The 26,948-nt window shown below is 39.2% G+C and overlaps 1 protein-coding gene across 4 annotated transcripts in view; it reads right to left on the reverse strand.

Moving 5' to 3' along the window:
• Window positions 1-21,696, reverse strand: part of KDM4C (lysine demethylase 4C) — a 397,429-nt gene extending 375,733 nt beyond the window's left edge. For 2 of the 4 annotated variants that reach the window (XM_065907903.1, XM_065907908.1), the window contains exon 1: window positions 21,419-21,546. The gene's annotated coding sequence lies outside the window, so the exon portion shown is untranslated. Of the gene's footprint in view, window positions 1-20,969; window positions 21,173-21,418 lie in introns of those variants that run through there. The other 2 variants (XM_065907905.1, XM_065907906.1) reach the window with 2 other exon arrangements.
• Between the last annotated feature and the right edge of the window lie 5,252 nt (window positions 21,697-26,948).

A 26,948-nucleotide genomic window follows, 5' to 3' on the forward strand; every position in this document is an offset into this window, starting at 1 on the left:
CAGATATTCACATAGAAAAGCAATAGAATGTTGGAATTAAGAGGGAAAAAACAGGATTAAAAGAGAAATAGTACAACTGGAACAAAAAGGGTCTTTTGTATGCTTACAGAATGCACACGTTCTGCTCTGTTATAAACCAGAAAATATCTTAGAAAATTCCTCTTTTAAAAGGCATAAACTAGAAAACAGCACTTTTTTTAGATTCAGTACTTAGACTTTTTCTGACTGTCCTATAACTTTCAACTTATACAGTGTCCAATAACTGAGTATGAGTCCCTTTATCACCCACTGATCAGATTCCACTATGTAGGCAATTATTAGAAAACGGATGGGAGAGGGGGAGGCAAACTTCCATTCAGTTATAGCTTGTGCAACATAGTAACAACCTAATTGTTAGAAATCCTATCATCCTTTTCCCTCGGGATAAAGTTTCCACTCAACAATACAATGACCAAGAACCATGTTGATTAATTTGACCCTGTCCAAATCCTTAGGTGGAAGCACCCAGAGTAAACAAAAGTTTACTATAACAAAGGACAGTTTCTCTGCTTTCTAACAATTCAGCTAAACAGACATCACAGTGGTAATCTCAACCAAAGAAAACGGCATCTTATTAAAAAATTACCATAATAATGGGAGTTAAACTAAATCATTTTGTATGTTTCTTTCAAATTGTGACTGTCTTCACTTAAAAGGCAACCAAGAAGCACTGCCAGACCTTAGAGCCAAACCAGCCAGATTCTAATTCCTCGCACACGCCTTCTCCACTTAACAGCTGCATCAAGAAAATTACTTAAAACTAGGCCTGCTTCCCCGTCACTCAAATGAGGTAACACTACCTCCCCTAAAGCACTGTAAATGGGGATTCAAAGTTACAAAATACAATACCATACTGCCAGGCTGCAGTAGGCAGAGATGTTGGCTTCAAAAAAACAAAAAGCAAAAACCAACCTATTCTATCTCTTCTATTAGCTTCTTCACCATTGCCCACAACCATGCTCAAATCTCTTCCATATATTTAAAGGCTCCCTGTACACCATGGCCCCTCCTGCGTAGATCTCAACTACAACCTTCAGTGTTCTTTCCCCAACCCTCACAGATTAAACCCAACAGAAAATAGCCTACACTCATTTTGTCCGATTCATCTATTCAAACTTCAGTCCCACTGCGATGTGACATCTTCATCCACTAGTGCATTGAAATCACTCTGGAAAGGATGACCAGTGACTTTACAATTGCCATTTCCAATATGTTATTTCTAGTCCTCTTACCAGTCTCTTTGCAGTCTTTAAAACTGGGCAAGTCCTCTCCTGCCACAGCTTCTGGGTATGGTGCAACATATACCAATCCTTTTCACTCTTTTCAGGTCACTCCACTTTCTGGAATTCCTTTCTATGCTCTTCTTCAGCCAAACTCCTCATAACTGAGACTGCAAGATTCCTTCTGTGCTTGTCTTCCCTCTCCACCAGACAGACACTATGGATGAGTGCATGCACATGGCCTCAGCGGTCTATACCAATGCCTCAGAAATACACAGCACTCTCTTCCCTGGATCCAAGCTCAGTAAATCAAAGTGGCTCCTAGGCATAGCCATTCAGAGATGATTCTCACACTCAACAGGGACACAAAACTGAATCTTAAACTTTAACAGAGATAAAAAAAGAATCTTTCCTCCAAAATCTGCTTCTCTATCCCATAGTCTTCATCATCATTCATTGAATCCATCTATAGTTTTTGGTCACCAACAGTGACCAGTGCGAATCTTCAAAGAGCTTATGTGTAAGAAGGAATAGAGGTGGTTAAAATACCACAGGCTGGGTACTGCAATAAAAGTGATACACAGAGCATCAGGAGCCTTTAGTACAAGAACAGGCGGATCCAACCTTTATCAGTCAAGAGCAGAGAGGGAACAGAAAAGGGAGAGCATCTTCTACACAAGCCCTACCCTCAGAATCCAAGGAGCCATCCTGAGCCCTCCCTCATTCTCCAGTTCTATGTGGATGCCGACTGTTGTCTTTTGGACTTCTTAAACTATCTGATCTTTCATGTCTATTCTCCAATCTCCGTTCCCAGTGTTAGTATCCTCAGTCAAGTTTTGGTTCCTTTCTCCCTAAACTACTCCAAGAGTCTCTGCTGATTTACCCCCCAGTTCTCCTCTATACACTATAAAAATACAGGACAAACCTGCTAAGAATGAAACTGACCATGCCATCCTTATTTTAAACCCTTTAATAGCTCAGAACCATTTCAGCATGAAAACTACTTCCAATGATCCAGCTACTGCCTTCTCCCACAGCCTCAAAGAGCCATTTAGCCTACTTGAAACCTTTGCTTCCTTCTAAAGTTCCCACAGGTGCCAGGCCATTTCCCTCCTCTGCTGCCCTATATACAGAACAGTGTCTCCTGTATGACATGACTGAGGACTTCCTGTGAGCTAGACATCTGCAAACTGTATTAATGTTCACCCTCCTATTTCAACCCCAAAGTTAACTCCATTGAGTGATCACAATTATGTCTATTTCACCAGTGATGGAAATTAAAATGCTTGCCCAAAGTCCCATAGTAAGAGCTGAGGATGTGATTTGAGCCTTATCTAAAATTCTATTATCGTATTCACAACTACTATGCTACTTCCTCAGCCTCTCCTTGGTTGGCTATCTGGTAAAATCTATCTTTCAAGTTTATCTCAAGTGCAGACTGCATTATGAAGTTTTTTCTAATAACATTCCCCACCAACTACCAATGACATTGTTTTAATGCTCTGCTGATTCCCACTCCCAATCTATACTCAACCCTCATTCCTCCTGCATTCTGCATTTGCAAATTCACCTATTTGCTAAAACTTTAACCTCCAAATCAATGATTGTGGCACTCCTATGGTCATTTGCAGACGTGAACTAAGTGGTGAAATATGTGAATCACCCATATGTGAATATGTTCGCCCAGCTGAGGTCAAATGGGGCAATGCTTTGTCTTCTTGTTTCAGCTCCCATATTGTAAACAATCCTTTTTGCAGCCTATTTATGGCCAGTGTTTTAACATTTTTGTGCTTCTTACTGGTGATTTAGCTACTTAAAATAGTCCCCAAGCACAATCTTCTAAGTCCAAGAAAGTTAGGATGTGCTTTATGATGAAAATACATATTATATAGCTTCATTCAGCCATTAGTTAAACTGTTAGCATGAGTTCACTGTTAATGAATGAATACTTATATATTAAATAAGGTGTCTTTAAACAAATCACACACAACACAAGGTGATATACTGACCAGTTGACAAGCACTGTGATTAAAGACAGAATTCTAACTTACATTTCCCCTAGGAGCAACGGTTCACTAATTCAGTATTCACAGGGACTTTTAACATAACTACCCCAAATAATGAGAACTGTCTATACCTAACCCCTTTTAATTAGATCTTTCAGAAAAAGCCCTTATCTACCCCCTGCCCATGGAAGCCATCCATCTCCTTTCCCCTCAAGAATTTCTCCCACCTATGAGTAAGCCAGGCAGCCAATCCTGCAGACTACAACTGACCCTAACTAGCTCAACCACTCCCCCAGAACTAAGAACTGGGAAACAGAGGAAGCCATGAGGGTTGTGGCAGCCACTGTCCTCCCTTGGCATTAACAGAGAATGACAGAAAGAAGATGAGCAGAGAGAAGGGGAGGAAGGTAGGGGGAAACAGAGATAGCAAGAGATTGACTTATTTGAGGTGGGGATAAAAGAAAGGGAAGAAACCTGATCACCCAGGCAAAATATGTCATAAGGGAAACGCCTGAAAAGTCTCCATCTTCAAGAGACCACACCGCCATAGGCACTCCAGATGTGATTTAAATTCTTTCAGTATTAAGACACTTGAATTCAGAACTGAGCAGCAAAGGGAAATAGATGGAAACCCACAAGGCATGCTTGCTGGATCAGATCTAGCGCAGGTAGTCTGGATCTAACAGCTCTGGCATGATTCCTCACCCCTGGACCACAACTTGAATGGTGAGTCTATGAGACAAACAGATGCAGCAGCAACTTCCTGCCTCTCAGATCTCAGCCCAGGTGCTGTGATCCTGTACCCTGATTCTTCAGTTTTCTGTTTGTGGCAAAGATGGCAGTTCCTCAGGTGATCCCACCAGCAAGGGTGTTTTGAGAGACATCCCAGAAGATTAAGTCCCTGAGGTTCCAGCCAATAACCTGTTCTCCAACCTTTAACAAGTCCAGTATGAAATTTCTTTCTGCTTATGTTAACCAAGAACATGTCCACTGTAACTGAATCATGATTCATAAAAATCATCATGGTAACTGGGAAAGAAACACGGTATAAAAATATCAGATATAAATCAAATTAAGGTTTTATTCATACCTATTTGCCTTTTGCCAGTAATCCTTTGTAATAATCAGTTCTGTATCTTAAAAAAATTAGCCCAAATTACTCAAAACTCATTTTTGCAGTGTTGCGTAAAATTACTGAGCCATTTAACAAACTAGCCAGCCACTACAGCTACTCACTCTTACTGGTCTTCCACAGTAGAAACTCTCAATAGCCTTTGGCTTAATCAATTCACCAAATATTGTGCAATGTCTGCAAAAAACACCACTGCTGCCCACAACATAGGCAAGACTTGTAGACTGTATCTATTCTAAATACCAACTAAAAGTCATACTTAGCAATCAACAAACAGTGCTCATTCCCAACTCAGTTTATGCAAACTGTACCATTGTGTGATGTGATTAAATATTATTTTAATAGATATACAAAAATGATATTGTTTCTACAAAATTTGAGTATTTTGGAAAGAGCCAGTAAAGATAATTTTTAAAAACAAACAAAAAAAAGGAACATCAAAAGAAGAGTGAGAACTGTTAACAGTAAAAAGTTAGAAGGTAAAAGAATTTGTAAAATCTAGACAGATTGTAGCTTATATTATTTCAAGTGTCTTAACTTTCCCTTATTAAAAAAAAAAAAAAAACGCAGAAACTGAAAGTGGTACATGCTATGTTGGGAGTGTACAGTTTATGCAAACGAGTAAATGCAGGACTCTAATCTTTACTCAAAGAAAAGGATTTACCCTACAACAAAAGATAAGCAAATGAATGTATATTTATGCTTTAAGTAGAAATAAAATAATAGCTGTATCTTTATTCCTGATTTACATCCTTAACTAAAATAAAAACTTAATAACTTTTGGGGGAAAAAAAATCACTCTGTGCCTTTATAATACGTGCATAAAGATCAAGCAAGGTCAAAACCTGTCAAAGTCCCTCCTATGGCTAAACAGCTCTTTCCCTTGTCCCTTCCATAGTGCCAAGTCCTCCATCCCTGACTGAGGAAAAAGTCTATTCAATGAGGAAACTTAACTTGAATTAAAGAAAAACACAAAGCTCTGTGAGTTTATTCTCATACTTATTCTCTCAACACTGTTTCTTTAACATCTGCTTTAGAGGTAATTCCAAATTTACAGGAAGGGGTGGGGGGTGTGGAAGCTCTGTATACACTTAAGTCAGATTCATCAAATCAGTATTTTACCCTGTTTGCTTTATAAACTTATGTTCTCTTTCTCTCCAATATATGTATTTTTTCTGAGTCATTTGAAAGTAATCTACATACATCATGACCCTTTACACCTTAAAACTTCAGTGTGTGTTTCCTAAGAATCAAAGTCTTCTCTTACACACAACAGTTCTCAACTCCAATAAGTTTAACACAGATATAATATTTACATCTAATTTCTGTGTTCCAATTTTGTCAAGTGATCCAAAAACATCCCTTATAGCATTTTTCCCCTTCCAGTAGGGAATTCAATCTAGGATTAGGTATTGTGTGTAGCTGTCATGTCTCTTTAGTATTCCTAAAACTGGACTATTTCCAGAGTCTGTCTTTGTCTTCAATAACACTGTCATTTTTGCAGAGTACAGTCACTTCATTTTATATTTAAACACTTGAACATGTTTTAAATACATTTCTCATTTTGTTGTATTTTTTCTTTAGTTGCTGGTAAATAAAAATGCCATTAACTTTTTTGGGGGGGTCATGTTTTTGTTTACTTTTAATTGAAGGATAATTGCTTTACAGTACTGTGTTGGTTTCTGCCAGACATCAACATGAATCAGCCATAGATATACAACGGTCCATCCCTCTTGAACCTCCCTCCAACCTCTCCCCATCCCACCCCTCTAGGTTGTTACCAGAGCCCCAGTTTGTGTTAACTTTTTAATGATTTCACATATTACTCCCTTGCCAATAATCTTGTTTCCAAAAATGTGCCTATAGATTATTTAATGATTCTATATAGATCATGTGAAAATTATCTGAGAATAGTTGTTTTCTTCACAATACTTATTCCTTTTATTTCTCTTTCTCATCTTACTGACCTAAGACACCCTAGTGCTAAAGAGGAGTCACAGTGAAATGTCTTATTATAAAGGGAATGCTTCTAACTGTTACTCTTCAGAATAATGTTTACTATGTATAAGTGAAGTGAAGTGAAGTCACTCAGTCATGTCCAACTCTTTGCAACCCATGAACTGTAGCCTACCAGGATCCTCAGTCCATGGGATTTTCCAGGCAAGAATACTGGAGTGGGTTGCCATCTCCTTCTCCAGGGGATCTTCCCGACCCAGGGATCGAACCCAGGTCTCCCGCATTGTAGGCAGACGCTTTACCGTCTGAGCTACCAGGGAAGCCCATAGGTACCCTTTAATGGGTTAGAAAAGTTTTGTTCTATCGCTTTCTCCAGTTCTTTTTTTTTTTTTTTAATTTTATCTGGGTGGGGGCTCATTTGCTTTTAAACGAATTCTATCAAATACCTTTTCTACATCTATTATGATGGGCTTTCTCCTTTATTTACGATTGAGATTAATATTTTAATGTTGAGTCAACCTGTATTTCTGGAATGCACCTGATCTAATGATGAAGTATTGTCAGAATGGCACACTGTGGAATTATTTATGTTAATAATATATTCAATATTATCTATCTTCATAAGTGAGGCTAGTAATTTTCCTTATTCAAACTGTCCCTGTCTGGGTGCTGGTAGGGAGACCTATTAGCCTGAGTTGGGATGTGTTCCTGAAAGAGGGAAACCATGAGTTTGTGAGGGCTGAAACTAAGTATTATTTAAATACTTTGTAGAACTAGCTTGAAAAGCCATCTAAACCTGATATTTCTTGGTGGTAAGACATATAACCACAGAATAAGAACTCTTAAATGGTATATTTCTATAACTTCAATCTATTTCAGCATTTATATTTTTCTGGAAAACTATGCACTCAAATGTATTAGCAGAAGTTTTTAATGGACTCATCTGTAGTTTAGTATTCTTTTCAGTCCTAACACTGTTTTTGTCCATTTTTATTTCCAAGATGAGGATCCTATCACTCTCAAAATATATCACACATGACTAAAAGGTAGTTAAGAACCACCGGACAGAGATTGTGGCCACACAATTGGACTGAGCTGTGGTTCCATCTATACCCAGAGGTATAAGCACTTCATCTTTGTCAATGTTTAGCCTTGGTAACCCTTAAACTTAGGAAATTAAACAAGTTCAGTGTCTCTAAACACCAGTGGGCAGTAGTTCTGAGGAATGAAAGTGTCCTGATTTTTCATAAAGTTACACTTTTTATTCTTGAAGAATGTTCTTTTTGCTTTGCTGGTGTTTTTCTGAACAGTAATTTACAGTAAGTTTTCTTTGATAATTTTTATTTAAAAAAATTAAAAGGTGACAAGCCTATGTCAGTCCAACTTATTTTTTTCAAATCTGGGGATCAATAAACTAATGATCTCTATGATCCTTCATGAGCCAAGTGTTATAAGTGAGAGAGGGAAGAGAGAGGATGGAGGGATGGAAAGGATTGCTCATTTACATTAATAAAAATTAAGTAGCTTTCTCAAGTTGAAGTTCTTATGTACCTTCCTGATTTCTAAGCTTGTAACTCTATAAGAGTCTCATCTTTCCACCTAGATGAATGAAACTTTCAAAGACAACATTCTTAACAAACCATTCTCTCAATAAAAATGGCTTCCAAATGGAAATAATTCAATTGGAATTGGAAAATAAATTGGCAAACCATTTTAATTTACAATTCTTTAGTTTGACATTTAAATAAGTAATCTCATTATTTCCCCCTAAAGCACACAGACTGTCAGACTTTTCTAACTATCCCTCCTAAATCAGTCATTTATTCATTCAAAAGACAACTCTTTCTATAGCTAAATAAGATTAGTCAAAGAATTTGCCTGCTTAAATTATTTAACTTCAAGGACCTGGAGATAATAAGGAAGAAAGAAAAACCTTTATGTTAGATAGGTAAAATAAGAGCGCAATCTCAAAAATGCAAAACACAAGCACTGACTATTGAAAGAACCATACCCACTAAAGAAAAGTTAATGGAGGCGGACCACAAAGTCATCCTAGGATTCCTCTCAGCAATGCCCAAACATGTAACAGGCAGAAGACTGTACTGTTAACAGCAGAGGCAGCTAACATTCAAGAATTTTCTAGTTATGAGAACTATACACATATTAATACCCTTTAATCTGGTAAGAAATTTTGACATAAATGCATCATGACAAGGGAAAAGAAAGTTTACACACAGCAGTAATTCAAAGTAAGAAATCTGTTTATCTAGGAAGTAGTTATAGTGTTTCATAAAAGCCAGCAGTTTCTTATACTGCAGTGCAGGAAAGTGTCACATCAGATCTTATGATTCAATCTGTCAAAGGCACAGAGAAGACAAAGAAAAGAAAAAAAAAATCAGTAAATATATTCAATAAATGCACACTTGGTACTAAATACTCTTTTGGAAGAAAGCAAAAAATTAAATTCTTTCAATGGGAAAGTACATGATAAACTGATCACAAAACAAAGAAAGTATCATTGTAGCATTAAATTTATCTTAAGAATTTAGAAAATATTAATTTTAAGTGGCCAATGTTTTCTTTACTGTTGGACTCTCCTTCCAAACCTATTTTTAATTTGAAGCCAAAGTAATCTCTAATCAGCATATCAATAAAACCTTTAAACATGGAACGAAAGGGCTTTAAAATTTCTAAGCAGAAAAATCAATTTAGAACGTGAAAACTTAACCTTCTATCTGATTATGAGAGATTTGTGACTGTTATGAAAAAGGCTAAACAGAGAAATTCTGAGCAATTTTCAATACATATAAATTAAGGGAAAAACCTTAATTCTGTTAATTCCAATTTTTAGGAAAATTACACTAAAATTTGGGTCCTGACAAATCCCCCAAATTATGCAATCAATGCCAACCAATATTTCTGCCCGAAAGGGGGAAAAAAGGATTCTTCTCCTATGAGTAAGAAGAATTTAGAAACTTGATGTACTTTCTAAATCCCTCTTATTATACAGCAGGGTGACAAGAATTGACAAGCAAAATTGTCTAAGAGATTTCAAAAGTTTCCAAAACTTGTGTTTCATGTGACTGTGAGCTCTGACTAAAAGCTGACTGGGCTTGGACTGTCTTCCTCAGGGGGCTTCGGGAGGAGGGGCCACTTGAGAGGAAGGGCCAGGGTGCCCGGGACCCACACGCCTGCTGAGGCTTCCTGGCGCCCTCTGCAGGCCAGCGGGTCAGCCAGCCCCTCACCACCCTCCACAACGCCCCAGCCCAGATGCCAGATAAACACAAGTTGCTGCCAACTCTACAGTGAAGCCCGAGGAATCTTTACATCTGAGATTGCCCAAGAAAAGAACTCATCGGAAGTCATGTAAAATTACTCTTACATTCTTAGCTTTAAATATTAAAATGAAAGTCAAATTTTAAACTATTGTGAGAACATATCTATATGTGAACTTTTGAAAATATATTCACATGCAAACTTTGAAATTACAGTCCGTAAGATTCACAATCGCATAAGCCACATGAAATATCGGCTATGCTGGGGGTGGAAGAGAACAGTTTGGAAAACATTAGAAACAGTAACCTGCTGGTTCTTGCTTGTTTCATTTGTTAATGAGCAAAAGAAACACCACTGTAAACAGTTATGGTAACCTGCACATTTTGGAGCAACTCCCATCCAAAAGATCAACCTTTATGGAGAAGGATTTGCTAGATCTTCATCCTATATGCCAGGTTTGGCACAGTACCTTGCCCAGATATTTATCAATCATTTATTCCCTTAATCTTGATACCAGTACAGGGCTGCCTTGACATGCGAATGCATCTAAAAATATTTTCCATGTGTCTTAGATGAGTTTAATTTTCAAGATAACAAATGTTTAAATCATAATAAACACAATCATGATACAAGCACAAAGAAAAAAATCATAATCTGCTACCCAATGCTTCTTACTGATTATAAAATATGGTTTAATAAATAAATAAGGCCAAACCTCATTAATGTTCACAAAAAAAGAACTTCAGCTGGGCCACCTTTGGTTGTTGGACTCATAATTTCTGTTGTTTAACAGCAAAACAAATGTCTCCATGTGCCCAGTCTCTCTCCATTTGCCTGGTCTTCCGGGGGAGGCACAGTCTATCTGCTTCTCAACAGTATGATACTGAGAACTATGCTCACTGACAACTCTCTAAATACCACTGTCTTATTAAAATGAACCTTTAAAAGGAAAAATCAAAAAAGTCCTGCATTTTTTGGTTCTTTACTAGCTTTTTACATACAGTAACTCATTTCCATTCTTTAAAGTTTTCTGTGAAACTGTGAGACTAAGGCTCAGAAATAGAAATCCCCATCCTAAAGCCCAACAGCAAGTAGGTACAATGATTGCACATTTAGTATACCCCAGACTCAGACCTGAAACATAACTGATGTCTTTACTCAGCCCTCCTGCTACCATAAAAACAAACAAACCAAAGCCCACTAAATTAAGAATGAATCTGAAACACCAAGCCCAGATGGTTTCACAGAATTATGCTCAATTTTTAAGAAACATAACCCAATGTTACCTAAACTGTTCCTGATCGCAATGCAGGGGGTGCGGGAGACAAGCTTTAAAATCCTTAAGACACAAGTCTAAAATGGGTAATTTTGTTGTTCAATGGCTAAGTCATGTCCGACTCTTTGCCACTCCATGGGCTGCAACACGCCAGACTTCCCTGTCCTTCACTATCTCCCAGAGTTTGCTCAAACTCATGTCCATTGAGTTGGGGATGCTATCCAACCCTCTCATCCTCTGCCACCCTCTTCTCCTTTGGCCTTCCATCTTTCCCAGCACCAGGGTCTTTCCCAATGAGTCAGCTCTTCACATCAGGTGGCCAAAGTGTTGGATATTCAGCTTCAGCATCAGTTCTTCCAATGGATATTCAGGGTTGATTTCCTTTAGGACTGACTCGTTTGATCTCCTTGGAAGTCCAAGGGAGCCTTGGACTCTCTCTTTAGAGCCTTCTCCAGCATCAAAATTCAAAAGCATCAATTCTTTCATAAGAGAAGCCACCACAATGAGATTCCTGAGCACCTCAGTCAGAGTAGCCCCCACTTGTCAAAACTAGAGGAAAGTCCGAGCAGCAACAAAGACTCAGAGTAGTCATAAATAAAGAAAGAAAATTAATTTTTAAAAATATTCTGTAAAATCTGATTCTTATATATATATTATAAAGCTGTGACAATTAAAACATTGTTGTGGGACTTCCGTGGTGGTCCAGTGGTTAAGAATCTGCCCTGTAATGGAGGGGACACAAGTTCAATCTCTGATCCGGGAACTAAGATTCCCACATGCCAAACGGTAACTAAGCCTGCGAGCCACATCTAGAGTCCGTGCGCCACAAGGAAAGATCCTGTATGATGCAACTAAGACCCAACACAGCCAAATAAAAGTTTTTTTTAAAAAACTGAGGTAATGATACATAAATAGATCACTGTATAAGAACCTACATGACTTTCAATACTGCACTGGTTAAATAAATTATCATACATACAATTATCATTATACAATGCAATATTGTATAATCATTTTTAAAAAGCAGCTCTATACATATTCATAGAAGGTGGAAGTAGTGACAGATTTCCTCTTCTAGGGCTCTAAAATCACCATTGATGGTGACTCTAGTCATGAAATCAGAAGACGATTGCTTCTCAGCAGGAAAGCTATGACAAACCTAGACAGTGTGTTGAAAAGCAGAAACATGACTCTGCCAACAAAAGTCCATATAGTCAAGGCTGTGGTCTTCCCAGTGGTCATGTACGTTTGTGAGAGCTGGATCATAAAGAAGACAGAACGCCAAAGAATTGATCCCTTCGAACTGTGGAGCTGAAGAAGACTTCTAAGAGTCCCGCGGACAGCAAGGAGATCAAACCAGTAAGTCTTAAAGGAAATCAACACTGAATACTTTCATTGGAAGGACTGATGTTGAAGCTGAAGCTCCAGTATTTTGGTCATCTGATGCCAATAGTCGACTCACTGGAAAAGTTCCTGATGCTGGGAAAGATTGAGGGCAAAAGGACAAGAGGGTGTCAGAGGGTGAGATGGCTGGATGGCATCACCAATACAATGGACATGAACTTGGGCAAACTTCAGGAGATGGTGAGGAACAGAGAGGCCTGGTGTGCTGTAGTTCATGGGGTCCCAAAAAGTAGGACACGACTAGGCAACTGAACAATAACATATATACTCATGTTTTTAAAATCTCTTCCAAGGGGATGGACAGGGGAAATTAGATGAAAATAGTCAAAAGGTACGAGTTTTCAGTTACAAGATAAATAAGTACTAGGGATATTACATACAACATGATAAAGATAATTAACACTGATATACATTGTATAAGAAAGTTGATAAGGGAGTAAACCCTAAGAGTCTCACCACAGGGAAAATTCTTTTTCTATTTCTTTAATGTATCAATATGAAATGACAGATGTTCACTAAACTTACAGTTGTAATCATTTCATGATGTATGTTAAGTCAAATCATTATGCTGTACACCTTAAATGTATACAGTGCTGTATGTCAATCATATTTTAATAAAACTGGGTGGGAGGGAATGGTCACATCCAAGGTACACAGTTAAATGAAAAGAAAAATATTCAAAACAATAAGCATAGATACTTCCATTTGTATTAAAAGATATACAAATGCACATATGCTTATATTATTTAGTCGCTAAGTTGTGTCTGACTCTCTGTAACCCCATGAACTGTAACCCACCAGGTCCTCTGTCCACGGGATTTCCCAGGCAAGAATACTGTAGCGGGTTGCCAAGCCCTCCTCCAGGAGATCTTCCTGACCCAGGGATCGAACCTGCATCTCCTTCGTCTTCTGCACTGCAGGTAGATCCTTTACCTACTGAGCCACCTGGGAAGCCCCATATGGTTGTATAGAATATCTTACAAAGAATATACAGACTATGTCTAAAAAGCCCTAAAAGAAACAATTTTAACGATGGTTAACCAATAAAAAGAAACTGCCTATCTGATGGCCAAAGGTGAGAATATGTACATTCTACCCATTTATACCTTCTTAATTTTATACACTGTTGTATATCTTGTACTGCATTATTGTTCAAATAATAAATATTTAACACATATGAATATAAATAATAATTTTTAAAATAAAAAACCAAATAAAGTTATCAAAAAGGCATGAAAAATGAATTTCCCTATCTCAGAGCCTGATTCTTCCTGTTAAATGAGAGCTGCCTGAATGTTGTAGACTGTGAGTTCTCAGTAAAGTGGCCAAATTTTAGATAAGGCTTCCTTTTGAAAATTAAATAAAAGCAAAATGAATAAGATATGCTACCAGCAGGGGGAAAAAAATAAGCCTCAATAGTACCAGTCAAAGGGATGCCTGTGACCTTGCTGAGTACTTGATGGACTCCCTAAACAGAATCAAAGCAATGAGACTGACATCCAATCAGAAAAACAAAGGGATGTCCTCAGAAGTTAAACGTCTAGTGGAAAAAAAGAGTTTAAAGATGGAGATAAAAAGAGAGCCAAAGTGAAGGAATTTGCTTTCTTCTTTAACCTCCTTCAACAGGAAAAATGGACTTGCAGAAGAATGTTCTGATAACAGAAATGAGTACTTCAAGGGTCAAGAGAAGCCCAACAGGTAGAAAATACCCCAACCAGATGATGCCTCCTTGCCACATCCACCTTCATGACCTGCCTGTCTTCAAATAATGTGTTTCCCACAGGCCAGACTTTCTAGAAAGAGCCCTGAAGAACAAACAACATGTATATCTTGGGTTTGACTTCTGGTTCTTGTGAGTTTGATAAGGGAGTGACACTGAGGACTTTAGTCCTCCAATGCCTGACATACTCTGGATCACTGGGAAAAGTTCAGATTCCTGAACCTGCAATGCTGAAAATGAGAACAGGAATATGAAATCCCCCGAAAGTGTTGTCACAGCATAGAGTTCAGTTAAAATATCCCTGTGCTTGGCACTTAAGTTATTTCCATTATGTAGTTAGCAAAACAGAGTGGAGATCAGTATTTCATGGTGGAGCTAAACAGCACCAAGCCTTTTCCGCACAGTTTTGAAAAGTGAGCAAACGAGAATCACAGCCCTAGGAATCAGCACTAGTGATACGCTGAATGCGAGCCCAGCCAGGCTCCTTAATTCATACATTCACAAATACTTACTGGTTTGCCTTGATCTCTGTGTTTTCATTTCTGGAATCTTTTTTTGTTGGTTTATGAGAAATTCAGAAAACAAAAGTGATGAGCAGTCAGCCTTAAAATACACCTCTAATGAGCTCAGGGAAGCAGGGTGAAAGAGTGCTGGCTATTAGTGGCCCAGAAAAACTTGGAAGAGAAGACCTAAGTAAATCAGGTGTAGATTGTTCTTAATCTGACCTTAAGCAACCCTCCTCTGAGAATGAGGGAGGCCAGAACTTCTAAGAAAAACTAGCTTTCAGCAACAGCTAATTTTAAATGTGCGGAGGGGGTTGGGAGGTAGTATTTAAAGCTACACTTCATCAGACAAGACTGAGAAAATACTTAATTGTGTTTCAAAGGTGGGGAGGGGCTAAAGGAAATGAAGCATTTCCCAAGGATTGCCTTAAACTTCTGCTACTCAAATTGCAGTCTGCAGGCCTATCTGAGCTAGTAGATGATATCTACCAGTATTTTTATAACATGTGAAACAGAACAACAGAAAATATCAGAATACAGTACAGGTGGCAAAGTACTGTTCTGTGAAATTTTTGTTTCAGTTTTACATGTGGGGAGGGGGTCAGGATGGGTAAAGTGTATTTCCTCCCGTGTGCCTGATTTTAATTTCCTGAATCTTGTCATATATGTAAATGCCATTAATTTGTATAACAAAGGTTTACTGAGCACCGGTACTACAATGCCTGTGAGACAACAAAGTGCTGGTGTGATATAAGCAAAATAAAAATACCTGGTCCCTGCCCTTGTAGAATTCTTTCAGTTTAGAAACAAGTTATCAAACAATTGCATAAATATAAAACTATATACTGCTAGATGTTATGGAAGGAAAAAGTTAAGTAAATTAAGATTGCTTGTCATTAGGGAAGCTGATTTAGATTGAGGAAGAGGTAGGGTGACTGGTCAGGATTGTCTAACAAACTGCACTCAAGCAGACCAGAAAGATGTATTTGGAAAAGAAATGGGAAGGAAAAATCTGCCCGGCAGAAAATGGCTCTGTCGGGGACTTCCCTGGTGGTGCAGGAGACAAGAATCTGCCTTGCAATGCAAGGGACAGCAGTTGAATCCCTAGTCTGGAAAGATCCCACATGCTGCAGGGCAACTAAGACTGCACCACGACTACTGAAACCCGTGGGCCTACAGCCTGTGCTCTGCACCGAGAAGCCACCCCAACGAGAAGCCCACACAACCACAGCGAAGAGGAGCTCCCACCCTCTGCAACCAGAGAAAGCCCACGTGCGGCAGCAAACACTCACCACAGCCAAACTGATTAATTAATTAAACCTTTAAAATAAGAAAATGGCACTTTCCGCAAGGGCCTGTATAGATTGAGGAAATGAAAAGCTAGTGTGTAGAAAGGCAGAACCTCTAAATAAGGCTTAGGGAGGAGCTTGGAGTAGGAAGAGATAATGCAGGAATTTTAAATGTCCTGAGGGCCATTAGAATGATACAATTTGCATTTTAAAAGATAACTGATAACTGAGTAGAGAACAGATATCAAGGGAGCTGGAATGAATACAGAAATGGTACCATTTAGACCCTAGAAGACTGATCTAAACAGAAGTGACAAGGTTTGGTGATGGTACAAAGGCAAGGACTGAGAAAAAAAAAAGCAAGGAGTAAGTCATGAGGTGTCTGGAATAACTCTCAGGTTTCCCAAGTTACCGCTAAAATATGGGGCAAGGGATGAAAAACTCAGAGGAGCAGAGTTGAGAGAAAAGATCACTGATCACAGTTCGGCCTGTTATCGTTAACAAATAGAGATGCCAAATTAACAACTAAAACTGGAAAGAAATATAAAAAAATGAAGTCATCACCAAAAGGGATTTGAGGATACATTATTCTACTCCTTATTTTCCCACAGTAACTTACAATACAAACTAGAAGAATCTAGAATATATTTTAAAGACGCACAGAAATAGACTCACAGCCTTAGAAAACAAACTTATAAAGGTGAAAAGTGGCGGGGGGGGGGGGAATTAAGAGGTTAGGATTAACATACATGCACTATTATACATCAACTAGATAATCAACAAGGACTTAAGGGTCTCCCGGATGGCACAGTGGTAAACAATCTGCCTCCCAATGCAGAAGACATAAGAGACGTGGGTTCGATCCCTGGGTCAGGAAGTTCTGCTGGAGAAGGAAATGCAAGCCACTCCAGTATTTTTGACTGGAGAGTTCCATGGACAGAGGGACCTGGTGGGCTACAGTCCACACAGTTGCAAAGAGTCGGACACGATTGAGCACATACGAATATGACCATATAGCACAGAGAACTCTACTCAACAGTCAGTAATAACCTACATGTGAAAATAATCTGAAAAAGAATAAATATATATAACTGAATCATTTTGCTGTACACCTGAAACTAGCACAACATTGTAAACCAACTATTCATTGTTACTGTCAGTCAACAAGTTGTGTCCAACTCTTTGTGACCCCATGGGCTCCAAGCATGCCAGGCCTCCCTGTCCCTCACTATCTCCCAGAGTTTGCCCAAGCTCATCCAATATAAAGCAAAAATTAAATTTAAAAAGTTTTAAAGTTTCTATGGAAGAGTAATTCCTAAAAACCACAGTAGTTGAGGCCACTGTGTATCTGAAAATATAGAGCAACAATTTAACTAAAGAATCACATCCAAAATAATCCTCTTTCACGAATTAGTAAGGAATCATTTGTCTACTGTATTTACAATATGCCCATTATCTAACACAGTGCATGGCAAATAATACATGTTATCTATTGAAGACAAATACCCACTCCTAGGCAAAATAAACCATCCAGCAAAAATAAGGCAAATGGCACAAATAATAAGCAATTCTGCAAGGAAAAACTACTATGAAACATACAAATGTATAATTAAGGGCATTTCTCCAGGGAAAAAAGGAAAATGAGTTTTTTAACACAAACTTAGCTCTCATATTCAAACAGATGCTAGATTCTGTTCATAAGAATCAGTTTAACTTCAATCTTCTAGGGAAGATCATCCCCAGGCAACCTCACCAATTCCTAAATGTCCCTAGATATAGAAAGAATCAAAATGTAATAAAAGTTCTATGTTGAAAAGCTATAGTAAAATCTCATAGAGGTTATTTAAAAAAAAAGTTAAAATGGCAAATACTGATGATTTTTCTTTTCCCTCTAAAGTCTAATAATAAACATAGTTTATTAGAGAACAGATTTTCTTAAAAACATGGGTTTGGTTTTTTTTGTTCATAAAGGTCCTACTGATACGTAGGAGAAAAATCCAAAGATGCACATGTACACAAAGAAGACAAATTAACCATACTCCCATTGCCCAGAAGTAACCACTTTCAATATTTCACATGCAACTTTTTCTGTACATACATGGGGATAGAAAATAGAGTGATACACAACTAATGGTGTAATTGTTTAAGTCTATAAATGAGGTTACAGAACTCCGCTATGACTGGTATGGGATTGAAGAAAGACTAACTTAAAGGGACAAATGAGCTGAGCTAACTGAAGGATAAGATGCAGTTAAGAAGACAAAGAACACAGGCTGTTACAGTAGCAGCAGAAGCAGAGGGAACATGAGCCCCAACCAGCCAAGGAACTGTGGAGAGGGAGGAGACCGGCTGGGCAAAGCCTGCGGAGAGCTGAGAGAACGTGATCCTTGGGGAAAGAAGATGTGAGGCCACTGAAAGAGGAGCAAAGCAGACAGACTTCTCAAAGTGACTGTCACAATCACTCAGGCAGGGAAAGGATTAGGCCCTACAAGTGTGGACGCGGAGGACCAGTATCTTCTCCCAAAGGGTATAAGGGGTAGGGGCACAGGGGAATCCTGGGGAGGGGAGAGGCGGGTGAAGCTGCAGGGAGAAAAAGATGATAATCCAGTATTTTAAATTTACCCTTTAGGCTCCATAAAACCTTCTGGATTGGTAAAGATAAAGAAAATACAGTGACTTTAACTATGTCACAGCGCCCAAGAAACTCACATAGAAATGAAAAAGGGTTGGGTCTATAGAAGAGATGAAGGTAGGGAGAGAAGCATTAAATATTCATATTACCAAAAAAAGGAAATACAAACTTTAAAAGATTGAAAGCCCTGCATCAGACACTGAGTTTAAAGAGCATGAAATATACATATTTTATCATACCTCTAATAAACATACAATAAATACATCAGTATCAAGGAAATAATCATTATGACTATTACATGCAAAAAAACACTGGGCTAACAGAAGGGACAATCTTAATGACAAGAAAAACATAGCACTAACCCCAGGACAATGCCACACACAGAGAATTCTGCCTCTAAGAAGTGGTCTTTCCTTGGTAGTACAGGAGAGAGTCAAAATAGGACCCTCAAAGGCTTAGAGAAAGCATCTCTCAATACTACTATCCCTACTTGCTCATTCACTTGTTCAAGAGAAAATGTTTAGTCCAGCAATTCCACTACTAGCTATATACTCAAGAGTAAAGTAACAAAAATTTTATTTAAATGCATACATACAAAAACCAGTTCGTGGATGTTCACAGCATTATTTATAACAGACAAAATGTAGAAACAATCTAAATGTCCATCAACCAATGAACAGAAAAAATGTGACATATCCATACAATGGAATATTAGCCATAAAAATGAATAAAGCATTGAAACATGCTGTAACATGAACTTTGAAAATATTAGGCTAAGTGAAAAACATCTAGCCACAAAAGACCAAGTACTATATGCTAACATTTATATGTAAAGTCCAGAACAGGCAAGTCATTGAGACACAAGGCAGAAAAGTTACTGCCTAGGGGCTGGGGCGGAGGCTGGATTTGGAAGAAATGGACAGTAACTGCTAACTGGAAACGAATTCTGAGGTGATTTTTTTAAAAAGGGGGTCTAAAATGGATTGTGCTAATAGTTGCTCAATTCTATGCATATACTAATAACCAAGGGGAAAAAATCCACTTTTAAATGGGTGGATTTCATAGTATGTGAATTATATCTCAATAAAGCTTTTATTAAGAAAGAGGGTATCTGGAGCACCTGGGGCACTATCGCAAACTGCTGGAAACAGAACAAAGAAAATACAAATATATTCAATCACACACAAAACCTGTGCTCAGACTATAACTTTCTACTAAAGTAGAAAAGTCAGTCAGCAAGCAATTACAAAGCAATGAGAAAAGCAAAGAATTCAGACTGTGCCCCAGGGACACTTAACCTACTCCTGGGTGATTAAGAGGTCTAGAAGAGAACTCAATATACCAGATTTTCGTCCTTAAATTGAAATTTTAAGTCTAAGAAATTTTAAAATTAAGTACCTGTTCCCAGTCTCTTAAAATCTGCATTCTCACAGAATGTTACTGACAACACTGGAAATGTACCTCGTAAGCATCTGTGTACTTGCAATGTTTGAAATATGTTTTTAACTTTACAAAAGCAACAGATTATAGTCCGTTAATAAAATGAAACAACTCTACTTAAATTGTACTGTCAACTTCGTAAGGGTGTTCTAATGTGCAAACTTTTCATGGCACCTTAAACTGGAAGAAAGAGGGCCTTAAAAACCCGAATTACCGTGAAATACATTCCAAAACAAAGCCTGGAGGGTTGGGAGAGGACTGGCAAGGTGGGAGAACTTGACTAAAGATCAAAAAGAACTGAGTGCTACAAAGTAAAAATGGACCTTTAAGATTTAAAGCCATTAATTTTCAACCACGACATTTTGAAAGTAGACTATTTGTAACTGTTGCCAAAGAAACAGTGAAGCTGAGTTTCCTGAGATTTAAAAAAAAAAAAAATACTGCAAATTCAAGTGGGTGAAATGGAGCAAAGTTTGGTCTGAACGTAGGTGAACCAACCCTACAAAGAAACTTCCAAGAGGTTAAGGGTGGAACGACTGCAACTTTTAACCTATACTTCCGAGGCAGCAGTTGATAAATCATCCCGCAGGGTAATTTGCCAACTGCTTTAAAAAAAAAAAAAAAAGTTTGTCCCCTCTTCTCTAGCGCGGAGGAACCAGACAAAAAACCTCCCAGGCATCGCCCACAACCAAAGCCAGACCGTGCAGACGTGCGTGGTTGCAGCTCAAGGGAAGACTGGCTCCGAGTTCACCCGGAAAGCATCCGAATCGAGCCCCGCTGGTTTCATTGGCTGAGCCCAGAGGAAAACCCCAAGCTCGAGCCGGGAGCCCCAGCCTACCTGGCTCCTTTCTTCACATTCCCACCCCGCGCCATGTGCCATGCCTAGCATTCCACGCGACCCGATTCGACTTATATTTATTAAGCACCCACTGTCTACACCGCATCACGGCAAGAAGCACTGCAGGAAGAAATGGCCCCACTCCGGAAAAACCAAAAGGACAGTCGCAGGGGCTAAGGACGAACCCAGGAGAGGGGTTAGCTGCCTGCGGAGAGGTGGTCTGGAGAGGAGCCCTCACCCTCACGTCGCGGGTCGAGATAGTCCCAGGGAAGAAATCGCCCCGAGGGGCGCGCCAGGCCCGGCCTCCCCGGAGAACGCCTCAGAGCGGGCTGGAAGGGAAAAGGTAAGGAGTCGGCATTGCCGAACCACCGCGCGCTCCTGTGCTCCACGGAGCGCGACCCCGACTCCGGTCCCCGGGAGAATGGCGAGCGCGGGGACCGAACCCCCGCGAGGGCCGAATTGGGCTGTCACTGGCTCCCGCTTCCCAGCCCTGCGACCATGGCCGGCCACTCTCTCTCAGCGTGACAGCCACAGCGTCCGCGGACCGAGCGTCTCCGGCCCGGCGTCTCCGCTCTGCCAGACGCCGGCACCCCCTGCTGCCCCGCGCGGAACGGGACAGTGCCGGGAAGACCGCCCGGGCCCCTCCCCCCACCGGCCCCATCCCCCGGACTCCGGAAAAGCGGTTACCTGGCGCGCGGGAGGGGGCGAGGACACGACCCCGACGAGGAAGATGAGAAGAAGAACGGTGGCCTCCGGCCCAGGGAGATTTGGGAAATTTGGAAGACTTGTTCCGCACTGGGTGACAGCTGTTCGCTGCGCACGCGCACCCGGCCCCAGTCGCCCGATCACTCCGCCACTCCTCACCCTCCCGTTGAGGGCTGGGAGGCAGCGGCGAAGGCGCGCGCACGGGGCTAGCCGGCTCTCCCTGCGCGAGGGCGCGCGCGCCGTCACGTGATCGCTGGGGCCCGGCACTTGGTGGGTCACGTGAACTTCCAAACAGCTTAAAGGTGCCAAGCACCTTCTTGCTTTGGCTTAATCTTTCTCACAGTTTTTAGGCTAGGCTCGCTCGCCGCCGCGCTTCGTGTTTTCTGAAGAGGAACGTGTCCCCTTCTGCCCAGAAGGGGAAGATACTTGAGTAGAAGGAAGAGACAGGTGCACAGAACCTTGCCTGGGAGCGCGTACCGGGTTCCCGCAGGGTTGGACTTGATGAAGTCCACGCGCCACACGTCGCCCAGGGCTCCGACGCGGGCCTATGGCGGTCCCCGGCGCGCAGACGTCAGAGTGGCGTTGCCATGGGTGGGGCCTCGCAATGCCCAGCGGAGCCTGGCTAGGATGTCTCGGCTTGCTGCTGGGCAGTAATGACAGTGTTTTATGACTGAGACTTCTCAGCCTCTAGACCGACATGGGAGGTCCCAAGTGGGCTAAAGGTTGCCAACCCCTTAACAAGTAACTCAAGCAAGAAGCTTGTTATTAGCCGAGAGGAGTCAAACTGTCCCGTAATTCAGTCACCTACGCGGAACTAGTCCCGCCCGGCGCAGGTGTGCTCTTGAGTTGAAGAGGCCCGAGGTGACCTCAATAGGAATAAGGACTGGAGATCACTCAAAAACATGGGATGACAGCAGTATGGCCTGAATTGTAACAGGAAGTTCAAGTGCCTCTGGACCCCTCAGAAAGTAGTTTAACTAGCTTGCTACAGCTTGTTACTTCTGAGCTATACTTCTGCCTTCCAAGGTGTCCGGAAGAACCACACAGACCTTACTTAATTAAGCCTTTGCACTACCAAAGACCAGGTGTTTTGCAAAGCTGAACAATTTTTTTTTAAACTTCCTGTAGAGACTCCAGCTGGGTCCCTTGTGGCGTTTCCCCTAACGTCTCAGCTAAGATTGGGCAGAACCTTACACTTCTGAGCACACTTGGGCTGTCTTATATGCTGTGTTTTCTACTACAATCCACTGATTTTTGCTTTTTAAAATATCTGAACAGGTGCATTTACCGCACCCTGGAAATTTTTTTCTCACCGGAAGGAGCACTGCAAAGACAGGTGAAATATGGGTGATTAAGTAAAGCTAATGGGATTATTGGGTCACCACGTTTATTTAGTCATTAAATTAGAAACAAGGCTTAGGCTCCATTACTCACCTAAGTACACATCTGAACTTCCCTAACATGTAAACTCAACTGGGATTTCTCCAACTGTGTATACTATGAGGATCACAACCTTCCTTACAAGTCAATTGTATATGCTAAAACAATAACAGTCATTTAGGGCTTACTGTGAAATTGACATTTGTTTAAAGAGCTTCACGTATGTTAACAAAATTAATCTTTATAATCATGCAGTGAATAGGTATTATCTCCTTGTTACAGATATGAAAACTGAACTGAGATTAAGAAACAGCTACTAAACACCGGGGTCCTTGGAAGTCATATGCTGCATTGGACTAGGAACCTAGTACACCAAAATTAAAAGTCTGGAAACCTGAATTCGAGTCCATTCACAATTTGCAGACAGGTAATATTGCACAAATAACATTTGTTTAACACCGTAAATCAAGTCTGCTATTTTTTTTTTTTGTTTATTTATTTATTTATTGGCTGCACTGTGCAGCATGCGAGACCTTAGTTCCCAGGGATCAAACTCAGGCCCCCTGCAGTGGAAGCACAGAGTCTTAACCACTGGACCGCCAGGGAAGTCCCAAGTCTGCTATTTTTTAACCTGAAAAATGAGGGTGACATACCAGCTTTGCTAATTTTGAGAATTTTTGAACATTAAAGAAGGTAATGTACAATGTCAAAACACTTCAAAAGCTGTAAAGCACTGTGTAAATGTACTAATATTAAGCACTTTAGTTTGGGAAATTGAATTGAGCCTACTAGAAAATCAACAGGATTCATGTCACAGAAGATAATGTTGTGTCCTTATTATACAGAAATACCTCTATTGTAAATTATAATGAAAATTAAAATTTTAGCCATATAGTAGGTTAATTTATTTAGGTGAAATTAAAAATGCCAGTTGTAATAAGATGGAGTTTGTATACTGGATACATAGGTTTTCCTTGAAGCTTATGTTATGTAAACTACTGTTCACCTCAGAGATGATACTAGTAAATTTTTAAAATATGTATAATACAACAAATAGATAAATAGATACACTACTAAATAATATAGTCTAATTTTAAATATATTGAAGTCCATTAGACTTTTGAAAATATAAAGTATTAAATAACTAATACTCATTAATGTTTCTATTTATCATTATCACATACATGTCTGTTACTTATACAGGTACAATACAAACCAACCAATAACTAGATGTTTAGATGATTTTTTTAAGTGTTACAGTGACTATGATAGTGAGTACCTAATAAAATTAGAAATCCTGGTAGCTGTTCTCTGTGTCCTGTGTTCTGAAGCTCAGATCAATTTTTCTCTTACGAGGATTATTATAGAAGTCTCCTAATGATCTCCCTACTTCCAATGCATTCTCCACCCATCCCATACCCCTGCCACCCATCTTCTGTACTGCAAGTCAAAATTATCCTCCTAAAATAAGAACTGAATTGTGATTCCACCCAACTGAAACAACCTCACTAATTTCCCATCATTATCAAAGCTTTTCAGTCTGAGTCGCAATGGCCAAAAGGAATACGGGGACCAAGGATGTGGGGATAGACACTGAAGTGAGTCAAACCTCTGTATAAGCTAAATAGTCAATCAGTTTGGATACCATTATGTCTTAATATAAGAAAGACCTAAAAAAAAAAAAAAACCTAAAATTACCACTTAAAATATTTAATTTTTCTTTTAAAATATTTGAATAAAATTGAAGTTTGGGGGAGATATGTCATTTTTTTCCCTAGGACTCCTGTGTGTGTTTCTTAAGGTGGGGTACTGGCGGAACAAATGAGGTAGTTTATGTTTTCTCTCACATCAAGGAAAATATTGGAACTTATTTTATGACATCTAATCATAACACAATAAAAAAATTAAATATTCATTTTTCCAAATAAAACTACATACCTAAACCGAAGTTGCAAACTCAGTACATATAGTTGTTAGTTTCAATCAATCCTTTTTATTATGTATTATTGTTATTATTGCTATTTGTACTGTTTTATGTTATTTGTACAGGCTTTGGATAATGATACAGCTATGAATAGGACAGAAGTGGCCTTCCTCTCATGGAACACACAAGAAAGCCAGTGAGATACCAATGTGCATCCACAAAAATGGCTAAAAATAAAAACTGACAAACACTGGTGACAGTGTGGGGGAACAGAAGCACCAATAGAAATATACATACATATGCATCAAACACATACACAGAAAGTTTTATAGCATTACCTGTGAGGCTTAAGCGGGGACCCAAGAATCTATTAGCAGTTAAGTAGAAATATAAATGTCAGTACAGTTCTACAATGGAAAACTATACAGCAATAAAAAATAAATGAATTATTGCTACCCATAACAGAATGGCTAAATCTCACAAATAAAATGGTAAGTGAAAGAAGCCAGACCCAAAAGAATACATGCTGTCTTATTCCAGCAGGTATTCTACTTTTAAGCATCCATCTAGTTTTAAATGTGTTTCTATAACATTTAAAAGTAGATAAAACTATTCTATGGTGTTAGAAGTCAAAATAATGGTTACCTTTGAGAAGAAAGGGGTGGAACAATTGGGGAGGGGAAAGGAACCTCTGGGGTGCTGCTTATGTTGTTTTTTTAGCCTGGATGATAATAATTGTATAATACATCAAGCTGTACACTTACGGTTTGGTTTATGTATTTTATATGTGACATTTAAAATTTAAATGTCACATTTAAATCTTTAAAATTTAAAGATTTTCAGATATTTAGTATGTTAATTTTTATATATTTTTTTAATTTTTGTGTATTTGTTATAGCATATACATTTCTTACCCATTTTGACAAATGGACTACCCAGGTTGATTTAACTGGCTAAACAAAGGGTAAAACTTCTGAACCTTCCCCTTCCTATTGAATGAAATTTTTTGCTGATTAGAAAGGGGAAAATGTGAAGGGAAAAACAAATGAAAAGGAGACTGTGCTACTTTTTCCTTTGGTCCTACTGACCCTTAAGAACCTCTGTAACTGAAGGAGTTTTCTCTCTTTTTTTGTTTCCTTTACTTGGATAGTTTTATCAGGGTTGTTGGTAACTCACTATGAAATGTAATACTCCATTACAATAATTATGTTAGTTTAATTTTTTAAGCTTTCTCAACCATATTATATCTCAGCTTTATATATACTGATATTTCAAACCCTTTTTAGTTGCAATCAAACAATATACAGGCATACCTTGGAGAAAATGTGGGGACTGTTCCAGAGCCTGCAATAAAGTGAGTCAAATGAATTTTTTGGTTTCCTAGTGTATATAAAAGTTATGTCTACACTATACTGTAGTCTATTAAGTGTGCAATGTCATTATGTCTTTAAAATGTACAGACTTTAATTTAAAAATACATTATTGCTAAAAAATGCTACCCATCAGCTGAGCCTTTAGTAAGTTGTAAATTTTTTACTGGTAGAAGGTCTTGCCTCAATGTTGATGGCTGCTGACTGATTAGAGTGGTGAGTGCTGAAGGTTGGGGTGGCTGTGGCAAGTCCTTTAAGTAAGACAACAATAAACTTTGCCACATCAAATGATTCTTCCTTTCACAAATAATTTCTCTGTAGTATGCAAGGCTCTTTGATAGTATTTTACCCACAGTAGAACTTCTTTCAAAATTAGAGTCAATCCTCACAAATGCTACCACTGCTTTACCATGTACTAATCTAAATCCTTTGTTGTCATTTTAACAATCTTCACAGCACCTTTCTCCAGAGTAGATCCCATCTCCACAACCCACTTTCTTTGTTCATCTGTAAGAAGTGACTCCTTCTCCAGTCAAGTTTCATGAAGATACAGCAATTCACCCACATTTTCAGGCTCCACTTCTAATTCTAGCTCCCTTACTATTTCCCCTACACCTGCAGTTCCTTCTTCCACTGAAGTCTTGAACCTCTCAAAGTCATCCATGAAAAGTGGAATAAAATTCTTCCAAATTCCCTTAATGTTGCTATTCTGACCTCTTTCCATGAATCTCAAATGTTCTTGATGGCATCTAGAATGCTTGATCTTTTCCAGAAGGTTTTCGATGGACTTTGTCCAGATCCATCATAGGATAACTATTACCACAATAGCTTATGAAAT

This window comes from Muntiacus reevesi, chromosome 17 (genome assembly GCF_963930625.1).
Source record: "Muntiacus reevesi chromosome 17, mMunRee1.1, whole genome shotgun sequence".
Classification (NCBI taxonomy): Eukaryota; Metazoa; Chordata; class Mammalia; order Artiodactyla; family Cervidae; genus Muntiacus; species Muntiacus reevesi.